The following is a 22999-nucleotide window of genomic DNA, read 5'->3' as shown; positions in this document are numbered from 1 at the left end:
CAGGTAACCTAAGAAAGGCCGAAATGGCAGATAAATACCCTTTAAGGTCACCAAAGCAGAGCCCTGCTGGGCCGAAGACAGAATGAACAAAAGAACCTCAGAAAGAGGAGCAGAGAGTGTTTCAACAGATTTGTTGGTACACCATGCCACAAATTTATGCCAACGACAGGCGTATACCGTTTTGGTGGAGGGACGCCTGTCTGCCAAGATTACATCACAGACTTCGGGTGAAAGATCAAAAGCCGTCAACTGCCATCGCTCAATCTCCACACATGAAGGTGGAGATTGGCCAAGTTCAGGTGGAGAACCATCCCCTGCTGCTGCAACAGAAGATCATCCCGAAGGGGGAGTCTGAGTGGAGGCTCGGTGGCCATGCTTAGTAGCTCTGGATACCATACCCTCTGTGCCCAGTCTGGAGCCACTAAGATTACTTGGGCCCGGTCGTTCTTGATCTTCTTCAGAACTCTGGACAGAAGTGGTATAGGCAGAAAAGAGTAAAAGAGGCCGGAGCTCCACTCAAGACGAACAGAGTCTCCAAGCGAGTGCTGCCTTGGAAACTCGCTGTGGAGGAAAACAGATTTAACCAAGGCTCTCCCCCACAGCTGAAAGAGACCTTGCACCACCTCCGGATGGAGACACTGTTTGTGATCGGCTATGCATCGACCGCTGAGTTTGTCTGATCTGGCGTTCAGAGAGCCCGCAAGATGTTGAACCACCAGGATGATGTCCTGATGTGCCAGCCATGTCCAGAGGTGCAGCACCTCCTGAAAAAGGGTCCAGGACCCTACTCCGCCCTGTTTGTTGCACTACCACATGGCGGTAGTGTTGTCTGTGAACACCCGCACTACTGATCCTTTGAGAGAAATGCTTTAAACGCAATCCTGGTTGCCCGGAGCTCCAGAAGATTGATATGGAACCCAGACTTCGTCGGAGACCAGAGGCCGCCCCATCCTAGAAGTGATGCGTTCGTCACTATGGATAGATCTGGTTGGGGAAGGGAGAGGGATCTGCCGTTGACCCAATGCCGATTTGAAAACCACCACTGCAGGTCTTTCGCAGTCCCCTCCGAGATCTGGACCATGTCAGGGAGATTTCCCTGATCATGCGCCCTTTGGAACTTAAAGTACCACTGCAGAGCCCGCATATGCCATCTGGCATATGTCACAAGCAGGATGCAGGAGGCCATGAGGCCCAGCAGCCTGAGTCAGTCTCACCAAAACCCAAGAAAGAGGCTAAAAGATCAGAACCATCCTTGACTCGTTTTCCAGGAGGATAGGCCTGAAAATTCACTGTGGCCAAAACAGCTCTGATGTAAGTGAGCGTCTGAAAGGGAGTCAGGTGTGACTTTGGCACGTCTATAGTGAACCCCAGCGTGTGCAGGAGGTGTGCTGTAGCCTGAAGATGGGAGACGATGTTCTGCAGCGATTTCGCCTTCAACAGTGAGACGTCGAGGTAGGGGAAGACTGAAACCCCGAACCTGCGCAGATGAGCTGCAACCACCACCATCACTTTCGTGAACACCCAAGGGGCGCTGGTAAGGCTGATGAGGAGCACAGTAAATTGAAAGTGCTCGTGGCCTACCACGAATCCTAGGTAATGGCTGTAGACAGGAAGGATGGGAATATGGAAATAAGATTCCTGCAAGCCCAATGCTACCATCCAGTCTCCTGGGTCCAAGGCAGACAGGACCTGAGCCAGGGTGATCATTTTGAATTTCTCTCGCTTGAGGAAGAGATTGAAGGCCCAAAGGTCTAGGATAGGACGTAAGCCCTTGTCTTTATTGAGCACCAGAAAGCAGCAGGAATAGCAACCATGACCTACTTCTGGCAGAGGGACCCTCTATATGGCTCCCTTGGCCAAAAGAGCCGCAACTTCCTGGCGGAGAAGTGCCAAATGATCCTCTGTTATACAGCTGAATGATGGAGGCATGGCTGGTGGGACAGACTCGAAGGGGAGGGAGAAGCCCCTTCGAACGATCTGCAAAACCCACCTGTCCATAGTGATGGATTCCCAGAGGGGCAGGTGATGGCCAATCCTGCCACCAACTGGACCAGAGTGAGGGGACGGACTAGGAGGGTTTGAAGGCTGCAGCAAGGGCAGGATGGACTGGGCAGACCACTGGTTCCCTGTCCCACAACCAGGTGTGATTTCGTGTATCCGGGCCACGCAGTGGCTGAACAGCATGGGTGGCACAGTGGCTGGGAAAGGGACGCAACAGGGAGCCCCTTCCGTAGCCACAAAAGGGGGACTGTTGGGGGCGAGGGGCATTGGAAAAGCCGAGGGACCGAGCTGTGGCCCAGGAGTCCTTGAACCTCTCCAGCACTGAGTCCGCCTTGTCTCCAAAGAGATGGGAGACATCAAAAGGCATGTCCATAAGGGTCTGTTGGACACCCCCTGGGAAACCAGATGTTCGTAACCAGGCATGGCACCTCAAGGCCACCGTCGTCTCAAACGATCTACCCAGAGAGTCAGTCGTGTCCAGCCCACATCTGATAGTGAACTTTGCCACATCTCTCCCATCGCTAACAGCTTGGGAAACAATACTATGGGCTTCATCCGGTATCTGCAGCAGAACTTGTCACAGAGAGTGAGTATAACAGCTCAAAAGGCATGCAGTGCTCACTGACTGCAATGCTAGACTGGGGGAAGAAAAAAACTTCTTCCCAAATTGTTCTAGCCTTTTTGATTCCCTATCGGGAGGTGTGGAAGGGAATGCGCCAGAGGATGAGGATGCCTGGATAACAAGGCTCTGAGGTGTGGGGTATTGGGAAAGGAATTTAGGGTCGTTCGTGGCAGGCCGATGGCGTGCGATTGTTCTGTTCGCAGGAGCCCCTGTGCTGGGTCTGGACCAAGTACCCAAAAGGACATCGGTGAGGGCTTCATTGAATGGAAGAAGAGGCTCAAAGGTTGAAGCCCCTGGTTGAAGCACCTCCGTCAGGAGATTAGACCTTACCTGAACAGTAGGCAGTTCAAGGCCGAGGGCCTCAGCCGCTCCAGTAACCAGCATGGAATAAGTAGCACCCTCCACTGTAGCCACAGTAGGAGGAGAAAGCATGTCAGCGTCTGGAGAGGTATCCAGATCACTGGCCTCACCCAATTCCTGTGCCCAGTCCATGTTAGGATCATTCTTGTACTCATAAGGGTCCAGGGACCCCCCCAGTCCTTCCCCAAATTCAAACCCATAAGAATAGGGGTCAGATTCCAACCTGGGGTGAATAGGCCCCACTGAAGAAGGAGGTGGTGTCGGCCGATGCTGTTCCGATTCCGAATCGTCAGGGATCAGGGCGATGTCGATAGTGGGCACCTCCAACGCCGGGAAGGTCTTGGCGGTACCACCCGCGCCAATACGGATCCGAGAGCAGATCCAGAGGGGACTTCGGTGGCCGGAGCCGCCGGCGTGGACCCCGAAGGCCCTCCAACCGAACCCCCCTTGGGCCCGAAGACACCGTAGCGGGGTCGGACTGCCAAAAAAATGAGACGCATGGCCTCATTGAATTCCTTTAAGTCGGCAGGGGTCGCTCCGGCTCTTGGAAACTTGGGGAGGCACTTCTTCTTCCTTGACCCAAAGTCTTCAAGGAAGACGAGTGGTGGTGGCTCTGTGAACGGTCTCGAGACCTTCCTCTCGAGCAAGACCGGGACCTATGTGTAGTCGAGCGCCGGACCATCATAAGCTTGAGGGACCGCTCCCACAAGGCCTTTGCGTGCATGGCCCGGCACTTCGGGTTGTGGTCGCGCTCCAGGCACCACAAACAGACCCAATGCAGATCCATCACCAACATCATGCGTGACAGTCCTCGCAAGGTTTAAAGCCAGTCTTCAGGGACATCCAAGACGCATCAAAAACTTCAAAAAGTACAAGTTACTTACCTTCGCTAACAATATATCTGGTAGAGACATATTCTAGTTGCAGATTCTTTACCTTATAATTTCCCCAGGCGTCAGACTGGATTCTGAGTTTTTTTCTTCAAGCAGTACCCCTGTTTGCCGTTAGGTGGCGTTGGTCGACTCCGCCGGCATCGGGATGAAGTTGCGGTCGTATATAGATGCCACCCCAGCGCAAGCGCAGGTCTTTTCTTTCAGCGCCAGCCTATGCGCAGAACTGGAGAAGAGCTACTATAGTCATTTTTTTTTACTAACAGCGACATTTTGTCGAATTTAAACTCAACACAAACCAAAACTTGTCAAAAACAAAGGTGTCAGACTGGATTTGGAGATTTTTTTCTTCGAGCAGTACCCCTGTGTGCCGTTAGGTGGTGTTGGTCGACTCCGCCGGCTTCGTGAAGAGGCACACGAGGTGCGGATCTGTCACCGACATCATGCGAGTAAGACCAGATTTAAGCCCTGCGCCTCCTGTCACCGCATGATGTCTGTGACAGATCCGCACCACGTGTGCCTCTGGTGTTTGGAGCGCGAACACGACTCTAAGTCATGCTCCGAGTGTTGGGCCATGAACCCGAAAGCTTTGAGGAAGCGGTTCCTGAAGCTCATGGCGGTCCAACACTCAACTCCGTGTCGCTCCCAGCCCTGTTCGAGAGGAAGGTCAGGAGACCGGTCGCAGAGTCACCACCATTCTTCTTCGTCCAAGTCATATGGATATTCGGGTAAGAAGAAGAATTAGAAAAGGGAGAAACATTCTCAGATTTCTCCCCTGTCGCTCAGTGTGGGTCCGCTCCGCACCTCCCTGTTTTTCCGGGAGCCGGGGCTACCCCTGCCCAACGTAGGAAGTTCTATGAGGCCATGCCCCTTATATTTGGCCAGCCCTACCCACCCTCATCACCTTCGAGCCCAGGGGAGTCGGTGAGGGCCGCCTCATGCTCAGAGTCGGCAACTTCGGTCCCAACTCCGGAAGGAACCTCAGGATCCGCTTCCGGATCTGTCCCGACGCCAGTCGTTCCAACGTGACCTTCCCCGGCATCGGGTCAGACGTCAACACTCCCGCCGCCGACTGGGCCCACAATCAATGTTGACCCTATACTCATTCCTGATGACCAGGAACGCCGTCGCTTGACACTGATTCCGTTTTACATGGGCTCTGTTGTGCCCAGGGTTGATCCTAAACCCTATTACTCTGGGTATGGATACAGGGCTAGTGTAGAGGGGTCGCTGGACCCTTTAGAAGACCTGCTGGGTACAAGATTTGGGTAATGTCAGTGGGCTGGGCACCTCCCCTGACACTGGCATGTTTTGTCCCTGTACCATGGCTACGGAGGAGGGAGCGTCTTATTCTATGGTGGTGAGAAGGGCGGCTGAGGTTTTGAACCTCAAGTTTCCTTCTATGGAGGTCAGGCCTAACCTCCTACCGAAGTGCTTCAGCCTGGGCCTCCAGCTCGAAACCCCTTCTTCCCTCCAACGAAGCACTTAAGGACGTACCACTGGGGACCTGGTCCACCCAGCACAGGGGCTCCAGTGAATAGGATGGTTGCCTGCCGCCATCGGCTTGCGCCGAATGACCAAAATGTCTTTACCCAACACCCTATGCCTGAGAGCCTTGTCATCCAGGCTTCTTCATCCTCTGGGGCATTCCCTACCGCTCCCCAAGCAGGGAATCAAAAAGACTGGACAATTTAGGGAAGACAATGTTTTCTTCTGCCAGTCTAGCGCTGCAGTTCGTGAACCCTGCATGCCTTTTGGGCCGCTACCCCCATATCTCTGGGATAAGTGCTGCCTCAAGTTCCGGAAGAGGCCCGGAACGTTCTCTCCCAAGCCATGACAGATGGGAGAGACACAGCCAAGTTCATGATACGTTGTGGACTGGATACGACAAACTCACTAGGAAGATTAGTTGCATCGACGGTGGCACTGAAACGTCACGCTTGGTTGAGGACGTCTGGCTTTTCAGGATGTCCAGCAATCTTTGATGGACATGCTCGTTGATGGCACTAGTCTCTTCAGAGAAAGGGTGGACTCATCGCTCGAGTGCTTTAAGGATTCCCAGGCTACGAGCCAGTCCCCTGGCCTCACTGCCGCTCTGCGCCCTCCTCAGTCTGCCTCTCACTCATTTCATGGCTACAGAAGGGGCACCCAATCGCGTCCATTTCCACCAGGCCACCGACCCGCACATGTTGTACAGCCCTTGAACAGATGCCCGATCCACAGAGCTCGTGGATCAGGGAGTCAGCGGGTCACCCAGTCTACCCCCACACCCACTCCTCTGCCTCAAAATTCTCCTAGTCCGTTGGGACATCCGAGCCCAGTTGGCGGCAGAATTCCCCATCATCTGCCCCACTGGGAATCCATTACCACAGACAGGTGGGTTTTACAGATTGTCCCTAAGGGGCTACTAGCTCCCCTTCGAGACTTCTCCTCCAGTCATACCATCATCATTCGATCACCTGTCGGAGGATCATTTGGCACTTTCCCGTCCTGCTGGCCCACAGACGTTACGTACGATTTGTGGTAGTTCACAAGCACTTACAGTTCACCGTGCTCCCCTTTGGCCTTATAAGAGGCCCTCAGTGTACACGAAAGTGACGGTAGTGGTTGCAGCTCATCTGCGCAAGTTAGGGGTTCAAGTCTTCTCCTACCTCGACGACTGGCTGTTGAAGGCATACACGCCCCTAAAAGTCATCTCCCACCTCCAGACTACGGCAAACCTCCTGCATTTGCTGGGGTTCACTATCAACATGCCAAAGTCACACCTGGCTCCCTCTCAGACGCTCCCTTTCATCTGAGCTGTTCTGGACACAGTGCAGCTTTGGGCTTATCCTCCTGAAAAGCGAGTCCAGGATATTTGGGCTATGATACTGATGTATCAGCCTCTATCCTGGATTTCGATGAGAATGACTGAGGCTGGTGGGCCACATGGCCTCCTGCATCCTGCTGGTCCAGCATGCCAGATGGCATATGAGTGCTCTGCAGTGGGACCTGAAGTTCCAGTGGGCACAGCATCAGGAGAATCTATCCGACATGGTTCAGATCTCAGAGGGAACTGCAAAAGATCTGAAGTGGTGGTTGTCGAATCGAGATTAGGTCAATGACAGATCCCTCTCCCTTCCCCAAACAGATCTCACAGTAGTGACAGATGCATCACTTGTGGGATGGGGCGGCCACATGGGAGAGGTGGAGATCAGAGGCCTCGGGTCTCCAGGAGAGTCAGGCTCCACATCAACCTTTTGGAGCTCTGGGCACGCCGACTTGCATTCCTTCCCTCTCTCAAAGGGAAAGGGGTGCAGGTGTTCACTGACAAAACCACTGCCATGTGGTATCGCAACAAGCAGGGCGGAGTGGGGCCGTAGACCCTTTGTCAAGAGGCTCTTCGCCTCTGGACATGGCTGGAACGCCAGGGCATTTCCTTGGTGGTTCAACATCTGGCGGGCTCTCTGAACATCAGAGCAGATGAGCTCAGCCATTGATGCGTCGTCGATCATGAATGGCGTCTCCATCCGGAAGTGGCGCAAGGTCTCTTTAGGCAGTGGGGAAAGCCTTCGTAAGATCTGTTCACCTCCACAGAGAACGCACAATGTCAGCTGTTTTGCATATTGGAGATTCCAAGAAGGCACTCGCTCGGCGACGCTTTTTATCACGAGTGGAACAGAGGCCTACTGTACGCTGTCACACAGCAACTTATCTTTATTACAGTAACACTGACCTAAATTACTTACAGGCAGTCCCCCAACTGGAGGTAAGTATTTATATAGTAAGTATTAGGAATTACCATAGAAAAACAACAAGCATTGGCAAGAAATAGCAGAAAAGGCTACGGCCCTATACTTGGGACCTAGATGACCCCCCCCAGGCAGAGGAGTCCCTGAAGTCATGCAGAAGCTGTCCCACGTCGGTCACCGGGTCGCAGATGGGTCAGTGATAAGGAGGACCACGAACAAGCCTTGGCAAGTGCAAATCTGGACAGAAGAGGATTTGCAGAGCTGAAGAGGACCGGCAAGGTCTATGGGACTCAACCCTTGGACGGGAGTCCAGCTGACCCTCAGCAGTTGGGAGAGCCAGCAGAAGCAGTCTTAATTCCCCACAGGCAACACCCTGGAAGTAGGCACAGTAGGTTGCAGTGAGGCCCAGTCAGCACAACTGAGGAGGAGTCCCATGTCGCTGGAGAAGCAGAGAGGAGACAGTCCTTGCAAGGATGAAGTGCTGGAGGCCGGGGCTATTTGGAGCCTGAAGAACCCTCGGAGCAGGAGTCAACAAGCCTTGGTTGCTGCAAGAGTCGGGGTGCACAGGGATTCTGTTCTATAAGGAGAGGCAAGGGCTTACTGTCTACCAAGTTAGACAGAAGCCAGAGAGGACCACTCAGAACCACCACCTGTGTTGGAGGATCCACGCAGCTCCAGTGGAGAGCAGATCCCAGCAGCTGGACTTCATTGCCATAGGTGCCTGTGGATGCAGGGGAGTAACTCCTTAACTCCAAGGAAGATTCCTTCTTGCTTCTTTAGTGCAGCTGAAGTCTTGCCGACCCCAGCGGATGCACAGCCCTGGAAATGCTGCAATGGCTGGAAGGAGCCGGAGAAACAATGTTGCAAGGCAAGGTCGTCTCTGGAGTTGCAGTCTTGTTGGTTCCTGTTAAGTCCAGCAGCGGTTCAGGTGGCCAGGAGCAGAAGAGGTCGATGCGAAGGAGTCCTGTTGGAGTATTTCACGAGAACCCATCTGCAAGGGAGTCCCTAAATAGCCTTAAAAGGGGGGCTTGGTCACTCTGCAGTTTGACCACCTATCAGAGAGAGTCACTGCCGTCAGTCACTTGTCCTGACCAACCAGATGCTCCTAGAGGCTTCTGCACATCTTGTTTCCAAGATGGCAGAATCAAGTGGCCACTTGGAGGAGCTCTGAGCACTACCCCTGGGGTGGTGATTGACGGGGAGTGGTCACTCCACTTTCCTTTGTCCAGTTTTGTGCCAGAGCAGGGATCTGGTTTCCCTGGACTGGAGCGAACCGGATTATGCAAGGAGGGCACCAAATGTGCCCTTTAAAGCAGTCTGGTGGCACGTGAGGCTACCTTTACCCAGCCCAGTAACACCTATTTCCAAGGGTGTTGCATCCCCTCTCCCACAGGAAATCCTTTGTTCTGGCTTACCCTGCTTGGGATGGTTAAACAACAGGAGGGCAGAAACCTGTCTGAGGGAATGCAGCCGCATGAGCTGTCGCAAATCCTGAAAGATTGGTAGGAACAATATTGGGGGTGTTCTCTAAGGAGCCCCCAGAGTGCATGGAATCATGCCAGCAATTCTGGAATTAGTATTGGGGTATGACTCCGACATGTTTGATACCACACCTGCCTAAGTTACCATTATGTAGCTGAACCACATGTAAGTGACCTGTGGCCAGTACACAGGTAAAATGGCTTCCCTTTCCTTACAAAGTCCAGTGCATTGGAAATGGAGTTCGTAAGACCACCTCTGCTCATGCAGGGATACCCTCACAAAACAGGAACCTGCACCCAGCCCTACGGGCTAGGAAGACCTGCCATAGCAGTGACTTACAGTGACCTGGTGCAGTGACCTGAGGTGAAAGGGTGCATGCACCTTTTCACGCCGGCTGCAATGGTAGGCCTGCAGACACAGTTTGCATGGGTTCCCATGGGTGGCATAATACACGCTGCATCCCATGGGGGACCCCTGGGGGACCAATGCCCAGGGTACCACATACTAGGGACTTACTAGGGGTACACCAGTATGCCAACTGTGGCGTGTAAAGGGTACCAACGTGATCAAATTTAGAGGAGAGAGCACTATCACTGGGGTCCTGGTTAGCAGGATCCCAGTAAGAACAGTCTAAGCACACTGATAACAGGCAAAAGGTGGGGTAACCATGCCAAAAAGAATGACTTTCCTACAATCACTAATTAATATTGACTGCACATTATATGCCAAAGTGCTAGCATGAAGATTAGAGAAGGTGATCTCAAAACTTATCACTCCACCTCAAACCGGCTTCTTGAATGGCTGTTTGGCTGTGGATAATATCCCGGTCTTCTGCCATGCCCTTGATAAGGCTCAGTCCTCACAATCAACAAAGGCTGCGATAGCACAACTTAGTACACCCACCAAATCAGGAATATACCATCAATATGATCCAATACGTGCTTAGTAGACCTACCCTCACTGCAGTCCCTGCTGATCCAGCCTCCCCTTACCTTTCTCTCCTCCCGTCTCTCCTCTTTCCTTCTCTCTTTTCCCCTTTCTACCCTTCTTGGTTCACTCACCTTGAGCATATTAACTAACTGTGCTGAGACCTCAAACTCAGCTCTCTACCACCTAAGATCTGTTTTTCAATGTGCCACCACGCTTGGTAATGTTATAACTATACATGCTACTACATCACTGTACTTACATAAACCATAAATCCGTATGTTTACATATGAGATCTTATAAGGTTTCATAATGTAACCTGTAATGCTTCTTCATTAACTGCTCTGTAGTTGTTTCATCTCTCAATAAAAATGGTTTGAACAAAAGTACTGTCCGTAGAAATATATCCCATGAAAAAAATAGTAGTGTTCTTTTGCAGCCTGTGAGGAAAAAGTACCACTTCAATGACACAAAGGATCCCTGGGTTTGAACAATATCCTTGACGAATGTAAGTAAACTGATGTATGCATAAGTAGGCTGTGTGATGGCACAGTTAAGTGGTAGAGCTAAAAAACAAGTGGTGTGTGATTTTACGGAAGCATTTATAACCCTAGTTTGAGGGTTAAAAGCCTGAGGGGCTTATCCGGAATGATGGGTTTAGTGTTTGTTCTGATAGTTAAGTCAGAAGTGCAACTGCAAAGAGGGAGAGCCTGGGCTCAACAGGACCAGAGCATTGTCAGCAGCACCAACAGGTCATGAAGAACAGGTTCATAAAGTGACACTGCAAACCCAGGTTACGCATTCAGGATTTAAGATGTCAGAGTGCGTGTTCCCCTCGTCGATTGCACGATCGATGATGTTGTCAATGACCCAACTATAATCTTTATCGACGGCTTCTTCATTGATGGTGCTGTCGTCAACGGTGGAATTGAAGTTGGAGACGATGCAGTCATTGATGACAACTTTAATTGTGAATTATAGTGACATTTATATGGAAAATGCCACTTACCCAGTAGACATCTGTTCGTGGCATGTAGTGCTGCAGATTCACATGCCTTGCATAAGTCCGCGTCTGCCATCTAGTGTTGGGCTCGGAGTGTTACAAGTTGTTTTTCTTCGACTCCTCTCGGTGATAGTGTGCATGGGCATTGAATCCTTTGTTAGATTGTTTTCCCTCAGAAGGGTGAAGTAAGGAGTGAAGAAATGTACATGTACATATATATAGTAAGAAAAGAAGATGTCCATGCAATGTATATACATATTTACATAAAGAAAGTACTACAATAGCTACTGGCTTCCGGGGAGGAGGGAGGGCGCATGTGAATCTGTAGCACTACATGCCAGGAACATATGTCTACTGGGTAAGTGACATTTTCCGTTTGGTGGCATGTGTCGCCGTTCGATGGCATGTGTAGCTGCAAATACACATGCTTTGAATAGCCTGAAAAGCAGCCCCCTCCTAAAATAAGCGGTGGCTAGCCTGTAGGAGTTGGAGTAGTTTGAAATAGTGTTTTAAGCACTGCTTGACCAACATTTGCTTGTTGGCGAGATAGCACATCCACACAGTAGTGTTTAGTAAATGTGTGAGGTGTGGACCACATGGCTGCTTTGCATATGTCTGCTATTGGTATATTTCCTAAGAATGCCATTGAAGCTGATTTCTTTCTAGTAGAATGTGCTTTAGGAGTTACTAATAGTTACCTTTTAGCTTTAAGATAGCAAGTTTGAATACACTTTACTATCCATCTGGCTACTCCCTGTTTTGAAATAGGATTACCTTTATGAGGCTGCTGAAAATCCACAAAAAGTTGTTTAGATTTTCTGAAATCTTTTGTTCTTTATGTATAATACATGAGTGCTTTTTTTACATCACTAGTGAGCTCTTTCAGCAACTGAATATGGCGTGGAAAGAAGACTAGCAATTCCACTGACTGACTGATGTGAAATGGTGAAACCACTTTGGGTAGGAATTTTGAATTTGTCCTAAGTACTATTTTGTGTTTGTGAATTTGGAAGAAAGGTTCTTCTGAAGTAAATGGTAGAATTTCACTAACTCTCCTTAAGGGAGTAAAATGAGAGAAATTGAAGACTGCAAGAGGGCATGGGTTCAAATGGAGACCCATAAGCCTTGTGAGCACTGTGTTAAGATTCCAGACAGGAGCTGGTGGAGCTCTAGGTGAAATAACTCTTTTAAAGCCTTCCATAAAAGCTTTTATGACATGAATTCTAAACAGAGAAGTATGCTGTCTGTTTTGGAGGTAGGCTGATATTGCTGTTAAATGAATTTTAATAGATACATATGCAAGATTTGCTTTTTGTAAGTAAAGCAAATAACAGACAAAATGCTGTACTGATGTTTTAAGTGGATCAATGTTTTTGGGTTGACAGTAATATACAAAATGTTTCCATTTAGCTGCATAGCACTGTCTAGTTGTAGGTTAACACTCTTCTTTTAGAATATCCATACATTCTGATGGAAGCTGTGGATATCCAAACTCTATGATCTCATGAGCCAAATCCGTGGTTGAGCATACTGGGATTGGGATGCTTGATCTGACCTTTGTTTTGAGTCAATAGGTCTGGTCTGTTTGGGAGCTTGTGATGTGGAACTAGAGAAAGATCCAACAGGGTTGTAAACCAGTGTTGACATGCCCACGTGGGAGCTATGATTATCATAGTGAGGGAGGTGTGACAGATCTTGTTGACCAGAAATGGAATTAGTGGGAGAGGGGGAAAAGCGTAAGCAAATATCCCTGACCAAGTGATCCATAGAGCAATGCCTTTGGATCGAGGGTGTGGGTACCTGGATGCAAAGTTTGGGCACTTTGCATTTTCGCTTGTTGCAAGGAGGTCTATGTGTGGTGTTTCCCACATGTGAAAGGACTATTGAATCACTTGTGGGTGTATTTCCCATTGGTGTATTTGTTGCTGCGTACTGCTTAAGAGGTCTGCTAGCTGGTTGTATAACCCTGGGATATACTCTGTTAGTAGTTGAATGCGATTGTGAATTGCCCATTTCCAAATTATCTGTGTTAGAAGGGACAATTGAGATGAGTGCCCCTCCCTCGTTTTTGCAAATAACACATTGATGTCATGTTGTCTGTCCTTATTAACACTGTTTTGTGTGTGAATTGTGGCTGGAATGCTTTGACTGCTAAGAACACTGCTAGCAATTCCAAGTGGTTTATGTGGTATGTTTGTTGGATTGAGTCCCATTCTCCCTGTATAGTAAGATTTTTGACATGGCCTCCCCAACCTGTCACTGATGCATCGGTGGTGATTATGGTCTGCGGCACAGGGTCCTGAAATGGCTGTCCTTTTGATAGGTTGGTGTGATTCCACCATTGCCGAGAGTTGTACGTTTGGCAGTCCAACAACACTAGATCTTGAAGTTCATCCTGTGCCTGAGACCATTGTTAAGAGATACACTGTTGTAAGGGTCTTATGTTTAGACATGCATTGGGTACTACTGCTATGCACAATGCCATCATTCCCAAGAGTTTCATGATAAACCTTACTGTGCAAGTTTGATTATATTGTAGCTGAGATATGAGATTGTGGGAAGCTTGAATTCTCTGTGGGTTTGGGTAAGCTAGTGCTGACTGAGTGTTCAGAATTGCTCCCAGATAAGGTTGTATTTGCACTGGTTGCAGAAGAGATTTTTGGTAATTGATTGTGAAACCTAGACTGTGTAGGGTATTGATTGTGTATTGTGTGTGCTGTTGATAAGTTTGAATGGTGCTGGCTTTTATGAGCCAGTCGTCCAGATAGGGAGACATGTACATGTTGCCTTCTGAGGTATGCTGCAACCACTCCTAGGCATTTGGTGAATACCCTTGGTACTGCTGTTACCTCAAAGGGTAGCACTTTGAATTGGTAGTGCTTGCTTGCTATCACAAACCTTAAGTATTTGCGCTGTGCTGGATATATGGGAATATGGAAGTAAACATCTTTTAGATCTAATGCTGTCATGTAGTCCTGTTTTTGTAGTAAGGGGATGACATCCTGAAGAGTGACCATGTGGAAATGCTGAGAGAATGTACTGACTGAGGGGTCTGAGAAACAGGATTTGTCTGAGAGTATCATCCGTTTTTTGGTATGAGGAAGTATGGAGAATATTCTCCTGTCCCTTGCTGAGGAATAGGTATGATCTCTATTGCACCTCTGAGTAGAAGTGATTGCACTTCTTGTTTTAATAAAATGAGGTGTTCTGGAGAAAGCCTGTGCGAGCGAGGGTGAATGTTTGGTGTAGAGATGAGTTCTAGGCAATAACCATTGTTGATAATTGACAGCACCCATTGATCTGATGTAATGTTGTTCCATTGATGGTAGAAATAATCCAGTCTTCCTCACACAGGAGATGTATACTGTGTGGGGACGTGGAGAAAGTCACTGTTTTGATGAGGTAGAAGCACCTCTTGTGGCAGTGGATTCCGCTCTAACTTTAAAGTTGTTTCCTTTGTAGGATCCTCTGAAAGACCCTCTGGAGAACTACTGTTGCCCCTGCTTTTGTTGGGACATAGAGGGCCGATGTGTTGATGTTTTAAAACCACCTCTGAAGTGGGGCCTGCACAAAGTACCCCGAACAGGTGTAGTATAAAGGGCACCCATGGCCTTAGCTGTGTCAGAGTCCTTTTTTAACTTCTCTATGGTAGTATCCACCTCTGGTCCAACTACCTGCTGTTTGTTAAAAGGCATATTAAGTACAGCTTGTTGTATCCCAAGTCTGACCCCTAAAGATCGCAACCAAGCATGCCTTCTGATGATTACACTAGTGTTAATACCCCTAGCTGCAGTGTCTGTTGCATCTAGGGTGGATCTAATTTGGTTGTTGGAGGTAGCCTGTCTGTAGGAAGCTGTCTCTGTATATACTATATCAAAATGACACTTAAGGGTGGTCCTGGATAAAGGGGTGACTTCTCCTTGTTTTTCTCATTATCCCTCTGGATTCACTGCCAAAAAGTGGGGGCTCGTCCAGAGGGTGGGGGGTGTCTGGAGTGCCCTGGGGCACTGTAACACCAGGCTTGAGCCTTTGAGGCTCACCGCCAGGTGTTACGGTTCCTGCAGAGGGAGGTGTGAAGCACCTCCACCCAGGACAGGCTTTGTTTCTGACCACACAGTGCACAAAGGCACTCACCCCATGTGGTCAGAACCTCGTCTGGAAGTGGCAGGCTGGCACAGTCACTCACTAGCAGTTGGGCTAACATACAGGGGATATCTCTAAGATGCCTTCTGTGTGCAATTTTCAATAAATCCCACACTGGCATCAGTCAGGTGTGCTGGGACGTTTGATACCAAACTTCCCAGTATTCAGTGTAGCCATTATGGTACTGTGGAGTTCGTTATGACAAACTCCCAGACCATATACTTGATATGGTTACCCTGCACTTACACTGTCTAAGAATGGACTTAGACTCTGTAGGGGCATAGTGCTCATGAAGCTATGACCTCACCTGTGGTAGAGTGCACCATCCCAGTGGGCTCTATCGTATCTGGCTAAAAGAGCCTAGGAGTTATCAATTCTCCAGTGATTTGCAGCTTGAGTTGCCACGCTCTTCCCTGCTGCATCAAATGTACGGCTTTCTTTATCGGGGGAGGAGCATCCCCAGTGGACTGACTATTTGCCCTTTTTCTTGCTGCACTAACAATAGAAACAGGTGGCAATTGTGTGATGAAGAGTGTAACTGATGGTGCAGCATTGTATTTCTTGTCCACCCTTGGTGTAAGTACACTAGCCTTTACTGGCTCTTTAAAAATGCCATCTGCATGTTTGAGCATGCCCGGGAGCATTGGTAGGCATTGGCACTCCTTGTGTGTAGAGGACAGTGTGTTAAATAAAAATCATCCTCAATGGTCTGCACATTGTGATATGACGCTGCCCTAGCAATGACCTGATTATAGGCCGTGATGTCTTCAGGTGGAGATGGCCTAGTGGGGCATACATAAGGATCATTAGATGGAATAGGGTCTGGGTCATACAAATCCCATGGGTCTACACTGTAAGGATTGTTACCCAAGTCATCCCCATGTGAAGAAACTGTGTAGGTGAAGGTTGTGGAGTATAAGGTGGTGGAGAAGTGGAAAGCAAAGGAGAATGTGGTGGTGAAGGCTGATGTACTGCCTTTGGTTTCTCCTTGTGTTTGAAAATCTTGGCAGCCTGCAAAATCTCCTGGAAAGATAGTTTCCTTTTAATTTTAGAAGGAGGAGAAGCAAAAATCCCTTCCAGTATCCTTATGGATTTGGATATTGCACTGTTTATCATCCATCTCTTCAAGTATGGGCCTAATGTCTGATGATTCTTCTGCATTTGGAGCACATTTCTTCCCCACAGGTTTGAGGTCCGAAAGCTTGGAGACCGAATGTTTTAATTGGGCCGAGAATGTCAGCTCCGAAACTGATAGCGTCTTCGGCTCCAAAATGGATATTGGGTGTTTCAGCTCTGAGGTGGAAGATGGATGTTTCAGCTCCGAGGTGGAACCCTCCACTCTTTGAGTCGATCCCAAGACAGGTGTGGAACACTGTTCGGTCAACGCCAAATGCATTTTGGTCTTTTTTGATGCTGAACCCAAGGGTTGGTCATCGAGGTGTATCTTTTGTATCCGACCATAGCCGGCAAGCAGTGGTGTACCCAAGACCAGTTCTGATGGGTTTTTGGATGTTTTTTGGTGATGGGAAGGGGCTGGCGTACTCGAGTACTCCGCCGCTGGAATCACTTGGCTGTCCCCATCGGAGTCACGTTCAGAATCAGAATCTGCGATGGAAACTGCAGTCTGAGCTTGTTCCTCATCGAAAATGTTGGGTGTTTCTTTGGTCAACTTGGATCCCGTCTCTAACCGACGCGCTCTTCGATCCCGCAGAATTTTCTCGGAGCGAAAGGATCGACACGCCTCACAGGTTTCCTCCTTGTGATCGGGAGAGAGGCAGAGGTTGCACACCGAGTTTTGGTCGGTGTAGAGGAACTTGGCGTGGCACAGAGGGCAAAAGTGAAACCCAGTCTGATCCATAAGCCTGTGCCGAAAGAGGCCTGAGAAGGGCACAGTCGCCCAAAAGGGCCTTCAATTGATTCCGATTATACAATCGGATCGTGTATAGTCAGAAAAACGCGATTGAAAAACAATACTGATGTTTAGAGAAAAGATAGAGAAGTTCAAATAGTACCAAACTGAGATCTACCAGAGCGAAAGGGAACACGTCCGAACCAGACAGTGGAAAGAAAACAATCTAACAAAGGACTCGATGCCCATGTGCACTATCACCGAGAGTAGGAGTCATTCTATATTGTGACTCGAAACTCCAAGCCCAACACTAGATGGCGGATGCGGACTTATGCAAAGCATGTTTATCTGCAGCTATACATGCCATCGAATATATATATATATATATATATATATATATATATATATATATATATATAAAACAATATAGCTATGGAGTGGTCAGTGTTGACTGTGTCATAGTGCTGCAGCACTGCCGTACTAAATTGCAGAAAACAAAAAAAATACTGAGAAAGCCAACAGATCTTGCACAAACACCTATTGGCTTGGCCAATGCTAGTTTCTCAAGCAGTGCTTGCAAAGAAGAAAATAAGTTACTTACTTGTAACTATATTTCTCCAGTATTGTAATCTTTCATAGATTCACATTCTTGAATCATTCCCCGTTGTCAAGATTGGACTCCTCAGTACCTTAGAAAAGTAATATCCTGATAGATATAGAATTTAGAGGCTTTAGACCTTTCAGTTTAGTAACATATCCTAGTTATTATTTTGAAAAAAAGATTAAACATAAGGGTCAACCAATCAGGTGACACCACCCTGTAGAACCCTCCTGGGAGAAGCTCCAGTCCCTCAGATTTTCTAAGCACTACTGTATTGGAACTTTCATAGATTCACATGTTTGAATCAGAGTAGATAGCAGTAATAGGCACATTTTCCACAACTACAACACATCATCTAGTGAAAATGATTATATATATATATATATATATATATATATATAATATAATACAGTAAGGAGCACCCAGCAACACCAACAACACTGTGCATTTATTGTGCTGAGAAGTTTGATACCAAATTTCCCAGATGTCAGTGTAGCCATTATGGAACTGTGGAGTTTGTGTTTGACAAACTCCCAGACCATATACTCTTTATTGCTACCCTGCACTTACAATGTCTAAGGTTTTGCTTAGACACTGTAGGGGTATAGTGCTCATGCACATATGCCCTCACCTGTGGTATAGTGCACCCTGCCTTAGGGCTGTAAGGCCTGCTAGAGGGGTGACTTACCTATGCCACAGGCAGTGTGAGGTTGGCATGGCACTCTGAGTGGAGGCAGTGTGCATGTGCTGAGTGAGGGGTCCCCAGGGTGGCATAAGACATGCTGCAGCCCTTAGAGACCTTCCCTGGCATCAGGGCCCTTGGTACCAGGGATACCATTTACAAGGGACTTATCTGGGTGCCAGGGCTGTGCCAAATGTGGAAGCAAAGGTACAGTTTAGGGAAAGAACACTGGTGCTGGGGCCTGGTTAGCAGGGTCCCAGCACACTTTCAATCATAACTGGCATCAGCAAAAGGCAAAAAGTCAGTGGGTAACCATGCCAAGGAGCCATTCCTTACAATGTCTCTACCAGATATATTGTTACCGAAGATAAGTAACTTGTACGTCTGATAGAGACTTCTAGTTGCAGATTCCTTGGCTTAGAATAGTTACCCAAGCAATGCCATCCTCGGAGGTGGCTTGCGAACCAAGATCATAGTAGAAAGTCCTGCAGGACTGAACGACCAAAGTAACCGTGCCGATGGACCTGACTGTCCAGGCAGTAATATTTAGCAAACGTGTGCAAGGATACCCACGCAGCTGCCTGGCAAATATCCAGGACAGGAACTCCACATGCTAACGCAGTGGAAGCAGCAGTTGCTCTGGTGGAATAAGCGTGCAAGCCCTCATGGGGTTGCTTCTTGGCCAAAGCGTCACACATCTTGATGCAAAGAAGTACCCATCCAGAAATGGTATGTTTTTGCACCACCTTCCCTTTCTCCCCACCCACATATCTAACAAAGAGATGATCGTCCACCTGGAAATCTTTGGTACAATTTAGATAGAACGGCAACGTTATTTTTGGGTCTCAAAGGTGGAGTCTCTCCTCCTCATGAGAAGGATGTAGGGGTGCATAAAAAGGCAGGATGATGGACTGACCTACATGAAAAGGCATAACAACCTTGGAAAGGAAGGAAGCCTTAGTGCGCAACACCACTTTGTCAGGGTGCACAGACAAGTATGGGGGTTTGGAAGAAAGCCTGAAGCTCACTCATTCTGCAAGCATAAGTGATGGCAACAAGAAAAACGGTTTTAAAAGTAAGAAGCTGTAATGGACAATTGTGCATTGGCTCAAATGGAGTACACATTAAGAAAGTAAGGACAAGATTGAGGCCCCACTGAGGCATGATAAATGGAGTGGGAGGAAACAAATTCCCTTTAAGGAATCGACTGACAATAGGAGACTTAAAGAGTGAAGGCTTATCAGGTAACCTAACAAAGGCCGAAATAGCCAATAAATACCATTTAAGGGTGCCCAAAGCAGAGCCCAGAAGGGCTAAAGAAAGAATGAACAAAAGAACCTCAAAAAGAGGAGCAGAGGGGGTCAACAGATTTGTTGGTACACCATGTCACAAATTTATGCCAACGACAGGCGTATACTGTTTTGGTAGAGGGACGCCTGGCTGACAAGATAACATCACAGACTTTGGGTGGAAGGTCAAAAGCCGCCAACTGCCGCTCAATCCCCACACATGAAGGTGGAGAATGGACAGGTTGGACCGTCCCCTGCTGCTGCGACCGAAGATCCTCCCGAAGAGGCAGTCTGAGTGAAGGATCCGTGGCCATGCTTAATAGCTTGGGATACCATACTCACAGTGCCAAGTTTGGAGCCATCAGGATAACTTGAGCCAGGTCATTCCTGATCTTCTTGAGAACTCTGGGAAGAAGTGGTATAGGCGGAAAGGCGGCCGGAGTTCCACTCAAGACAAAGTGTTTACGAACGAGTGCTGCCCTGGAAACTCCAACATGCAAAACAGCTGACATTGCACTTTTTTGAGGAGGCGAACAGATCTAATCAAGGCTCTGCCCACTGCTCAAAGAGACCTTGGACACCTCTGGATTGAGGCGCCATTCTTGGTCGGCTATGCATCAAAGGCTGACTACGTCTGCTTTGGCGGTTAGGGAGCCCACCAGATGTTGAACCACCAGGGTAATGTCCTGATGTTCCAGGCATGTCTAGAGGCATTGTGCCACCAGACAAAGGGTCCAGGACCCTACGCTGCCTTGTTTGTTGCAGTACCACATGGCAGTAGTGTTGTTCGTGAGCACTTGCACTACTTTCCCTTTGAGAGAGAGGGAAGAAATGCTTTCAATGCAAGCCTGATCGCCCGGAGTGCCAGAAGACTGATATGGAGCCTAGACTCCGCAAGAGACCAGAGGCCTCTGATCTCCGCCTCTCCCATGTGGCCACCTCATCCCAGAAGTGCGGCATCTGTCACTAGGATAGATCAGGCTGGAGAAGGGAGAGGGATCTGACGTGGATCCAATAAGGATTCGAAAGTCACCACTGCAGGTCTTTCACAATCCCCTTCGAGATCTGGACCATGTCGGAGAGATTTCCCTGATGCTGCGCCCACTGGAACCTCAAGTCCCACTGCAGAGCCTGCATATGCCACCTGGCGCACTAGCAGGATGCATGAGGCCCAGCAGCCTCAGAGTCAGTCTCACCGAAACCCAAGACAGAGGCTGAAAGATCAGAATCATAGTTTGAATATCTTGGACTTGCTTTTCGGGAGGATAGGCCAGAAACTGCACTGTGTCCAGAACAGCTCAGATGAAAGGGAGCATCTGAGAGGGAGTCAGCACGTTTACTGAAGGACGTTCACAGTAGTCTGAAGGTGGGAGACAGCTTTCTGGGGCACGTCCGCCTTCAACAGCCAGTTGTCGAGGTATGTGAAGAATGAAACCCCTAACCTGTGCAGATGAACTGCAGCCACAACATCACTTTCGTGAACACCAGAGGGACACTGGTAAGGCCGAAGGGGTGCACCGTAAATTGAAAGTGCTCGTCACCTACCACGAATCGTAGGTAATATCTGTGGACAGGCAGGATGGGAATATGGAAATAAGCGTCCTGCAAGCCCAACGCTACCATCCAATAACCTGGTTCCAAGGCCAACAGGACCGAGCCAGGGTGAGCATTTTGAATTTCTCCTTCTTGAGGAAGAGATTGAGGTCCCGAAGGTCTAGGATAGGATGTAAGCCCCTGTCTTTTTTGGGCACCAAAAAGTAGCGAGAATAACAACCACGACCTACTTCTGGTGCAGGGACCTTCTCTATGGCTCCCTTGGCCAAGAGAGCTGCAACTTCTTGGCAGAGAAGTGCCAAATGATCCTCCGGAATAAGGCTGACTGCTGGAGGCATGGCTGGTGGGACAGATTCAAGGGGGAGGGAGCAGCCCCTTCGAACGATCTGCAAAACCCACCTGTCCATAGTGATGGATTCCCAGTGGGGCAGGTGATGGCGAATCCTGCCGCCAACTGGACTGGATTGAGAGGACGGACTAGGAGGGTTTGGAGGTGGCAGCAGGGGCAGGGGAGGACTGGGAAGACCTCCGGTTCCCTGTCCCACGCGGGATTCCACGTCCCCAGCCACGTAGTGGCTGAACAGCTTATGGGTGGCACAGTGGCTGGGATAGAGACAAGACAAGGAGCCCCTTCCGTGGCCACAAAAGGGGCTAAAGGCAGACTGTTGAGGGCGAGGGGCAGTGGAAAGGCCGAGGGTCTGAGCCGTAGCCCAGGAGTCCTTGAACCTCTCCAAAGCTCAGTACGCTTTGTCTCCAAAGAGACGAGAGCCATCAAAGAGCATGTCCATAAGAGTCTGTTGGACATCCCCCGAAAAAACATATGTACGCAACTAGGTGTGGCGCCTCAAGGCCACTGTCTTTGCAACCGATCTACCTAGAGAGTCGGTCGTCTCCAGCCCACATCGGATCGTGAACTATGCTGCATCTCTCCCACTGGTGACAGCTTGGGAGACGATAGCACGGGCCTCCTCCAGAATCTGCAGCACAACGTGCGCTACTGTATCCCATAGATAGTGGGAATAGCAGTCCAAAAGACATGGTGTCTTCACGGACCGCAGCACGAGACTGGAGGAAGAAAATATCTTCTTCCCGAATTGTTCCAGCCTTTTTGATTCCCTATCGAGGGGTGTGGAATGGAATACACCTGAGGAAGAGGAAGCCTGGATGACAATGCTCTCAGGGTGTTGGGACAGGAATTTAGGGTCGTTCGGAGAAGGCCGATGATGACATGCGATAGTCCTGTTCACAGGAGCCACTGTGTTGGGTCTGGACCAAGTACCCAATAGGACATCGGTGAGGGCTTCACTGTATGGCAAAAGAGGCTCAGATTTGGAAGCCCCTGGCTGAAGAACCTAAGTCAGGAGATTTGATCTGACCTGAACAGTAGGCAGCTCAAGGCCAAGGACCTTAGCCGCCCTACTGACCACCTAGAATAAGTTGCTCCTTCCGCCATAGCCACAGTAGGAGGAGACAGCATGCCAGCATCTGGAGAAGTATCCAGGCCACTGGCCTCGGCCAACTCCTGTGCCCAGCCCAAATTAGTGTCATCTTGGTATTCATAATGGTCCAGGAATGCTCCAATCCTTCCTCAAATTTGTACCCATAAGAAAAAGGGTCAGAATCCGACCTGGGGTGAATAGGCCCTAAGAAAGACAGAGGTGGCGTTGGCTGACGCTGGTCTGACTCAGAGTCATCAGGGATGAGGATCGGCTCGATGTCGATGGTAGGCACCATCTACGTTGGGAGCGCCGACAATCAAACCGGAGCTGGGGAAGGTCTCAATGATATGGCCGGCGTGGATCCGAGTGCGGATACTGAAGGGACTTCGGTGGCCGGAGCAGAAGCCGCCAGCGCGGAACCCAAAG

General features: G+C 49.1%; 1 protein-coding gene across 6 annotated transcripts in view; it reads right to left on the bottom strand.

Moving 5' to 3' along the window:
* The window catches only part of ASAP2 (ArfGAP with SH3 domain, ankyrin repeat and PH domain 2), a 916066-nt gene that overhangs the window by 359713 nt on the left and 533354 nt on the right, over nt 1-22999 (bottom strand). The gene's annotated exons all lie outside the window — the stretch shown is intronic.

This window comes from Pleurodeles waltl, chromosome 5 (assembly GCF_031143425.1).
Source record: "Pleurodeles waltl isolate 20211129_DDA chromosome 5, aPleWal1.hap1.20221129, whole genome shotgun sequence".
Classification (NCBI taxonomy): Eukaryota; Metazoa; Chordata; class Amphibia; order Caudata; family Salamandridae; genus Pleurodeles; species Pleurodeles waltl.
The sequence above is the reverse complement of the archived record's forward strand: the minus strand, read 5'-3'. Positions and strand labels throughout refer to the sequence as shown.